The sequence below is a fragment of the Mandrillus leucophaeus genome, unplaced genomic scaffold (genome assembly GCF_000951045.1).
Source record: "Mandrillus leucophaeus isolate KB7577 unplaced genomic scaffold, Mleu.le_1.0 Scaffold9, whole genome shotgun sequence".
NCBI lineage: Eukaryota > Metazoa > Chordata > Mammalia > Primates > Cercopithecidae > Mandrillus > Mandrillus leucophaeus.
The window spans coordinates 849,035-857,896 of NW_012109807.1; the positions used below are offsets into that span (position 1 = coordinate 849,035).

Genomic DNA, 8,862 nt, shown 5'->3' on the forward strand with positions numbered 1-8,862 from the left:
GATGGAACACAGATTTCATTGAATAAATCTGAGATCTCCAGGTGCAGACGTTTGAATAGTCGGTGCCAGCACCCCATGTTTTCCTTTCCTGCCGATTTTGCTTGGATCCGGCTCAAAAACCAAGAGAGTCTCGTGGTTTTGTTTACACTGAATGGGGAGGATAGGAACAGAGCCATGGGGCCGCCTTTCATTAATATACAGTGAGGATTTTGTCTAAATTACTGCTATGAATTTCACAGTACACGCTTTCAAAAGCAGTCTCAGGTGGCCTGATGAAACGTGATAGCGCCTCTGCAAACAGATCCACTTTCTTTCTTTTCAAGGAGGGTGTGTGTGCGCGTATGGGAAGCCCCCCAAAACGTTGTGCTCCTCGATAACAGAAATACACTTCTGTTCTGAGGTCTGTCCCCTTCTTCCTCCCCCCTTTCGTCGTACTTAATTCTCGAATCGCTCCCCGGCCTCTCTCCCCCCTCCACGCTGCCCCACCCCATCCGCCCCCTCCCTTTGCGAGTGTGATTGTTTTGTCTGGAAAAAAAAAATCCAAAGTATATAACAAGGGGAGAACAGTTAGTGCTGATTTTCATTTGCATACATTTTCATATATTTTGGTGAAAATAATAGACTAGTGGAGAGCTGGGCTTCGAGGCGTCAGTGTGAAGGGAAGGCTAAGGACGCATCGGTGCTGGAGAGTTGAGAATATGCCTTCCCCTCCACTCCCAACCCAGTCACCTTATTTGAAAAAAAAATTAAAAAACACATTTTATTTAAAAACCTAACCCTGGAAGTTTGCTCGGTAAGTGTTTTTTCATTTTCTTTCCCTGCTTTCTCTTCTTTTCCCCCTCCATTTTGGCTTATTTATTTATGTTCTTGTAGGTTTGGGAGCTTATTTTCATTGCTTGGGACAAGAGAGGGTTCACAGAGCAACTGTTTGAAGGAAGGAAGGAAGGAAGGGAAGATATGTTGGAGGGGAGTTAAAAAAATCCAACCCTGCTAAAATATTACATAAAAAGATGGACTCAGTCCAAAGCCCCACACAGCAAAAGCCACTTTACTTTGGAGGGGTGGGGGGGAAATGCTATTCATTGTAATTGTTGATCGTGAAGGTGGGGTGCGGGTGGGGGGGGGAAGAAACCTTGGAAAAGAAGTGATTATTAAGCATGCAGTATATAAATATTTCTTGATTGGGATTTTTTTTTCCCCAGAGAATCAGGACTTGAGGGGAAGAAACCCTATTTCTGTAGCCAGTGGTGATGTCCTGAATTGTGTGTGCCTGCCTGGATTGGGGTGGGGGGACTCATGCTGGGAGCAGGAGGATGGAGTGAGGAGGGGGACTTGGCAAAGGGAAGGCAGAGAGCTGGAGGAGAAGGAAGCGAGGCAGGAAGTCAGGGCACCCCTGGTTAATGCTGTGTCTGGGGAGCAGGCGGGGAGCTGCAGCCTCCCAGCTCGGTAGTGAAAGCCCATCAGAAAGAGGGTGATCAATCAAAACTAACCAGGACATCCTTACACTTCATTCCCAACGGAGGCTGGAGCTTTAGCATCGCAGACTCGATTTCACTTTGTTTTCTATTTTTGACAGCCTCACTTGTCCCCTCCTTGCCACTGTTCCTGGGTTTTGTAAAAATTGAGGGTGCAGTTACTTGCTAGGTGCAGTTAATTAGATAAACATGGCCGGAGGACATAGCTAGGCCAAGTCCAGGCCCATTTGAGTGCCTTACCTTAGTGAAATAGGCCGGAGAAAATTTTAAAATCTTCTTGGTTTTGTTCTTTTAAAGGAAACTGCGTCTGTGATGATGAGGGGGGAGAATCCAATGGCTGGAATTTTATTGCACTTTTTTACACAGAACACCTTGCAATTTAGAATTGGTAATTTATTTGGAAACAGTTGATGCCGAATCAATGAAACGGTTTGTAACGAGGGAGGAAGAGGTTTCAGTTGGGGAGGGGGCTAAGAATCGCCAGTTTTCCACTCCTTGTTTACGTGCTTGGCAGCGTTGCTTTTGACTGGGGTTAACTCTGTGTGCTCCATTGGACCAGATGCCATATAGAGCTGCTCCCTGAAGATCATTTGTTTCCTTGATGGGGAACATTTCTGAGCAGAGCATATTGGTTGCCATAGAGAAAGAAATAAAAGGAAGAACACTAGTCACATTAAGCTATATGTTTGTGCACTGGGCTTTAGATAAAAGAACCTTGGTTCAGCCAAAGAGAAGAAGCCAAACTAGAGATTTCTAGTGCCACTAAAACTAGCTTTATTTTGTTTTGGACTTTTACAGTTGAAACATATAAGCTAATTTTATTGGCTGTTGTTAATTTTATATGACACGGTTTACTGAACAAAATAAACTTTGCTCAGGAGTCGCACTATTGGCTCGTCAGCAGGGGGCGCACTGACTCATCTTAGCGAGTACTGAGTAAAATGTAGCTGTTTCAAAAGCAAATCTGCTCTTCCAAACTTGCCAAAGGAACAAATACCCCTACCTTTCTATGCATATTCACAATGAGGAGGGAATTCATTGCATAACACAGGGTTTTAAAATATGAGGACAATGACTTCCCCATCCCCCACCTGCCCACGTCTGTGAAATGGCCCAGAAAGAAATACAGTTCAAAAACTATTCCTCCATTTCAGTGAAGTGTATTCTGGGCTGGAAAACAGAAATGAGATGTGAAGGCAAGAATAGTATTTGAAAATTATTATTAAGGGGATTTAATAGGCTACTCTTAAGAAGCTACCTTTCGGGGTTTTTTTGTTGTTTTTGTTGTTGTTGTTTTAACAGTCAAGAAAACGAAATGCATCCTAAGGTATTATCTGTTTAAATAATGAAAGTTCTTCAACCTGATACATGTTTTGACTTCTAAATGCAACTCTGGGTCCTAGAGATTTAGTCCACTGGCCCAGGATCACTTTTACTCCATTTGATATGTAGTGGCTACTTTCATTCTTGTTACCACTTATGGTTTTAGAAAGATTTTGGATTTATCCTTGAAAGGCTTGGCAGGGAAAAGAAAATACAAAATAGCCACGGGTTAGAGGTAACTGTGGGCTTGAAACTTTTTAGTGCATTACTTAACCCAGTTGAAGAAAAGTTTCAACAGAGCCACAAGGTTTCTGCCTCAAAGATATTTACATACTGCCAGTGAAGACTAAACTTTATTGTGGTAAAGGACAAAAAAGATACGTGGAAAACTTCCTAAAGTAGTGAAGGGCAGATCCTGACTGGTTCAGAATTAGTCAGTTTGTCATTAAGAATTTTCCCAAGGAGATTCAGAGAGTGTGACTAGGAAAGGGAAGCCGGGAGTGACTGGAAGTGAGAAGCTGGCTTCCACGGTTCAATAGCCGAACACACCTGTGAATGTGTCACAGAGCCTGTTAGTAAGGGCCACATTATGTGATGGCTCTCAGGTTCCTGTGCAAGAGAGGAAAAGACACTTTATTCTTTCTAACCCAGCTCCAAGTCAACCGGGTTCCAACCAGGAGAAGTTTTTCTTTGACACTAACTTTAGTAAGTCAGAGTTTGGATCTAAGTGGTGTGTTTTCTAGGAGGGTCAAGAGATTCTGGGAACAGTATAAGCAAAAGGGGCACACTCAAACACATTTTAATCTGTGATTTTCACCCCGAGCTCTCACATTTAGAGTCAGGAAAGGTACTCTCAGGTTTGCGCTAATAAAACAGGGAGAAATGAGAAAACTGTAACTTGAGCCCAAACATTGCTTTCTCTTTGGCTTTTGGGACATTTCAGACAAAAGACTTCTGGGGCAGATCCACATGAAGTGGACGAATGTCTCAAAGCTCTAGCTTACTTTGCATGCCCAGGGCTGCCGAATGCATTTAAAAATTATTAAGGAGAAAGGAAACTTTTCAATTCAGCCAGACATTCTGCAAAAAACATTGGTGAGGCAATCATTATATATATTTAGAGCATAATTTTTGTGTGCCACTTTTCATGAGATCTGTGATTGTTCCCGTCTTGCTGCTACTTACTTTCCTTTTTTTGAAAATGTAATTAAACAATAAACAGAAAGATAAAATGCTTGCCCCTCATGATATCTATAGTCCTAGGTTCCTTAATGTAAAAGAAACAGAAAATAAGAAATCTGGGTAGAGCAACAAGTCAATTTGACAAGAACTAACGCATTATAGAGATGGCTTTAGTATTTTATAATGATTTGAGGGTGGAAGTGATCAAGCTGGGTATGAATTAAGATTCAAAGTGCTGGGCGAAGCTACAGACTTTTAATTGTTGGGGATGGCGAAATTGCTTTTGCCAAACGAGAGAATGAAGAACATTACCTGGGTCAAATGTGCAAAACACAAAGTGGGTATTTACTCATTTGTTTCCATTTGAGAATGATAAGGAGCTCTGATATCGCTGCGGTTCAGAAGCACATTTGCCATTAGCATTTACAAATTAAAATGTTAAGCATACTGTCAACCCATACTCTGTGTTATATACAAAGGAGATGACTCTTCCACGGTAGCTTTTGGGTGGAAAAAAGTATTTGTCGTCTTGGCAGTGGATGAGTTGTTTCTTGATCTTGCTAAGTTTTCTGAAGTGTTTCTTCCCCTAATTATTTGTATCATTTTGATAACTGATTTGTCTGATCTGCAGGAAAGGAGCAAGTACATAGGTTTTTAGATGGTTTCAAATAGTAATACATTCAAAGACATTATGATTTTTCACCCGAAAGCAAGAAGCTTTCTTTCTGATACTTACAGGACAGCTTTAAACTACAGGGCATTTCAGATTGGGGGAAATAAACTAAGAAAGCACAGTAAGTTGGTAATTGAGTGAATGCTTTTAAAACAACCCATTTCCAACAGTTTGCCCATTCGAGCTGCATGCGGGCATGCACCTGACAAGTCTGGTAATGAAAGCTACCAATTGCCAGGGAAGCTGGAGCTGACATAGTGTGATGGACTGCTCCTGCCTGTACCCTCACCACCCTCTCTGCCTCCCTGCTGAGTGCAATGCTCTTCAAATTTAAATTCATAGGGCTAGATAACATACAGCGGGGCTGATTGACCAGAGATGATGATGATGATGATGATGATGATGATGATTCATTAACAAAATTTGGTCATTTCTTAGCTAGAAAAATATTCCAAGGTCAGCTTGGTGGGTTTTGTGTGTATTTGTACGTGTGTAAAAACAACATCCAGAAATATTAACTCAGCTTTACCAGAAAAGTGGTTTCATTCTTGAGGTTGTGGTGGTCCTAACAGAACTGAACAGCTTTCCCTGTCTTGAGGACACTCCTTACGCCAAACATTCCTCATATATTATTATACAGCATCGCCTTTCTGGGTCGAACAGGGTAGTCTGGAGGTGGATAAGAGATTCATATGGCATACATCCCAGAAAACAATTCTTGCACTTTGGCACCTCTGTTTATTATTATTATTATTATTATTAGATTTTTTTTTTTTGACATTTGAACTTAGCTATTGTCTGAGAAGCTGGGTGCAGATGCAGCATGTCAGGCTGACGGCTGCTCTTTTCGGCATTCCTCTCAAACTGTGCTTCTGTGGTCTCTTCTCTCCAGTGAATGCTGAAACACCCAGTTCACTATCTCGCTCCTTCCCCCAGGCCCTAAGACACCCCAGTGCTGGCCCTGGATGGCCAGCCTCGGGGGTGTTTTCAAGAAAATGTGTTTATTGTTGTTCGCCTTGAAAATACAGTGCCGAATGCATTCGTTGATATTTGATACTACGAATACCATGGTTTGCAGTGATACACTTTCAGCATAAACATATCTGGTAGACGCTTTGGTGGTAGAGCTAAGTGACCTTGCTCACTGTAGCTTCAGGCAGCTTGGAGTTTGTTAGTCTCAAGTTAAAAGTTACGCATCTGATGTTGCTTTGAACGCTCACCTCTCTCCCCGAATTTTTGGTAGGGAGCCTGGCTACTCAATAAAGCCCAAGGGAAGGAGCTCAGGCTTTCAGTGCCATTTAATACACGTCAAATGTTAATTTAGTATTAAATCAGGGTGCAAAAAGCCTCTAGAAGTCAAGGCATATATTGTTCAAATGGCTGCATTCCCTTCATTTTTAATTCACATTACAAAAACAAACAAGTAAAACTTCACTTGGAAAAACACTGACTATTAAAGTATCCTAAATTCAAAAATACCATGATTATATTGGAGGGATCTGGCAAGCAATTCCTTTTCAGGGTTAGAAAGTAAGAGGAGAACTTTTCCCAGAAAGGTTTGCTTTGGAGTCTCCAGCGCTGAGGTCCCGATTCCACAGCGGCTGGGTCCTCCTCTCACCTCCCCCCCTCCCCGTTCCTGTGATTTGTGGGCACCAGAAGCGACTTCTTCCGAATCCCTGGCGATTTTGGGGGCCCCAGGGCTAAGCTCGGCTTCCTTAGATAGCATTCTAACGGCGTTTTATTTTATTTAGCGCACAGTTTGCATAATAAAATTAAAAGGATCCCATTACTCCCCTTTTCTCCCTGAGCACTGCCCAACAAGGTCTTTCAGACTGTTATTTGAACATCTAGAGCGGCCTTCAGAGGTCAAATTAGCATTGCTTTTCTATGGGAAAGAAAAAGGGAAAGAGGTAAATAGGGCAAAGTGAGAAGCGGGTAAGGTACAAGGAGTGAGGTGGATTAAAAAATGCAGGGAGCGGTGAAGGAGACTGGGGACAGAAAAGGACAAGAGAGGAGATGGGGCAGCAGGGAGGCGAAGAGATAAACGCTGAGTCACCCTAACAGATCATTGGGTACACAGGAGAGAGATGCCGCAGCCCAGGAAAATCCGGGTGCAAATCGCACCCCATCTTCTGGGCCTCCTTCCCGCCAAGCCGTAGGAGCGCAGGCTTGGAGCTCGGCGCCGCCCGCTTGTCTTTGTCACTGATTCGGTGCGCGGCCGCGGGCTCCCGCGGCGGGCTTTGTTCCGGCGGAGCAGGGCAGGACCCCTCGCACCGCCGCGTCCCCGCCCTCCCAGAGCTGGGGACGGTGGGGGTGGGGACTGCGCGACAGGGACCGGGAACAGAGGAGCAACGGCGGGCGCCTCTGAGCCTGGGATTTCGTTCCTTGGCTCCTGTTCGTAATTGAGCTGTTCTCCCTCCGGGGAGGGGGCCGGGGCTGCGCGGGAGGAGGAAGGGCTGGAAGGGTGGTACCCGCTCTCAGCCCGCAGCAAGGGCGAGGCTCAGCTCTCCGTGCCGGCGTCCCGGGATTTGTATTGCATGCATGTACGCATGCAGGGATGGATGGATGCATGTATGGATGAGGAAAACCGGTGAATTGGGTCCCATGTTCTAGGTTTCCGGTCGAGCTTTTGGCAGCTGCAGGGCGCCTCAGGTCGGTGCCTGGTTAACCCCTAAGACCTGCTCTCGAGGTGTTTGGGGTCGCGCGTGGGCGCCGTGGACGCGCCCCGGGTCGAGGCTGCCCACCGGCCGCGCGCAGATGCCGCCGTGGAGGCCTGCGGCGGGGGGACAAAGGCGGACACCCCGAACAACCAAAGGGCAGGCGCGCACAGGCACCCACGCACCCACGCGCTCTCTCGCCCGGGCCCCTCCCGGTGAGCCCCCGCGGCTGGGAGTCAGGGCTTTGAGCCTGAAAAGTTCACTTCATGTAGACCCTGCTCCCTCCTCTCGCCATTGCATTTAGCAAACAGCGCGTGAACGTGTATCACCCTCTCCCCAGCCACCCCCAAAGGTGTGGGCAGATTGCAAGAGTTACTGCTCTGTTATTGTTTGTCAAATAGGGTCCTTCTCTTGGGAGAGGGTCGAGGGGCATGTGGCGGATCCCGGGCCAGGATTACATTAATCAAAGCATTATTTCCCCAGAGAAGCGGAGCACAAATGAGAGTAAATCCTAATAAAATTGGATCGCGAAGAAATGGAACGCTTTAAGTAATCTGTGCTGCCTGATAAAAATCTCACATTTACAAGATGTGGGTCTTAAAAAAAATCCGCACACGTCTGGCCTCGGCTTGGCTGGTGGGTTCGGGTCAGGGTGGGGGACAGACACTACACGAAGCTCAGTTGAACTTCTGAAGTGAGAAAAGAAGCTGGACACCCATTCGGAGTTTCACAAGCTCAGGTCTGCTCAGGAGGCACCTTCGGCCCTGGGCACCCCTCTGGAGTATTTGCGGAACCCGTGGGTCCGACGGAGTCCCCATCAGTGCCCTGAGAGGTCTGGAACTCTGTTCCTCTGGGAACGTGGCCCCCACTTTCCCCTTCGAACTCTGCTGCAGAACAGGCAACTCCCATGGGTGGGGGCGCAAAGCCCCACCGAGTGGGAAGGCGGACGCGGCCTACCGGCTGGGCAGGGACCAGACACCCCGACGCTGCGCCCGCAGCAGATTCGCGAGTAGCCCCCAGCCCCGCCCGGGTCTCCACCCTAGGGCCCGCCAGGTCCGCCGGGCCGTTTCCTAGGCAGCCTGGGGTTCCTTCAGCCAGGGGAAGGGTGTGCGTTTGGGATGATTGCCCGGGAAGCCGAGGGCGCTGCTCGCCAGCGAGACTTCTGGTACTTTCGGGCCATCCCAGCAGGGAAGCAAGGCTCTCGATCCATCCGCCTTCGTCCCTCGAGTGGTAGGAAACTTCCCGACGCCTCCCGCGGCTCTGCCAGGAGAGAAGATACAAGCTCCCCCTCCCAACGCCTTAGTAATGACTGAGTTTAGCGAAGCCAGCCCGCCGGGAGGCAAACTCCCCCTGCCGCCCCGAGGCCTCCTTCAGCCGCGGAGACTGGAAAGCGGACTGCAACGCCCCGCCGGCCGTCGTTGGTGACAAGTGTGACAGCACCGTCCCGGTCCTACGGGTGAGCACCAGCCTCAGGGCCCCGCCGACCCTCCAGAGAGGCGCGCGGGGAACCAGCTCCCGTCCGGGTCCTCCTTCCAACCCTTCCTGGCCGGGC

At 47.4% G+C, this 8,862-nt stretch overlaps 1 long non-coding RNA gene across 1 annotated transcript in view; it reads left to right on the plus strand.

Annotated features, from left to right (window-relative positions):
- Window positions 1-627: 627 nt before the first annotated feature.
- LOC105531604 overlaps window positions 628-8,862 on the plus strand; it is a 44,193-nt gene continuing 35,958 nt past the window's right edge. The window contains exon 1 of the long non-coding RNA XR_001004829.1: window positions 628-793. This is a non-coding gene — a long non-coding RNA (uncharacterized LOC105531604). The remainder of the gene's footprint in view (window positions 794-8,862) is intronic.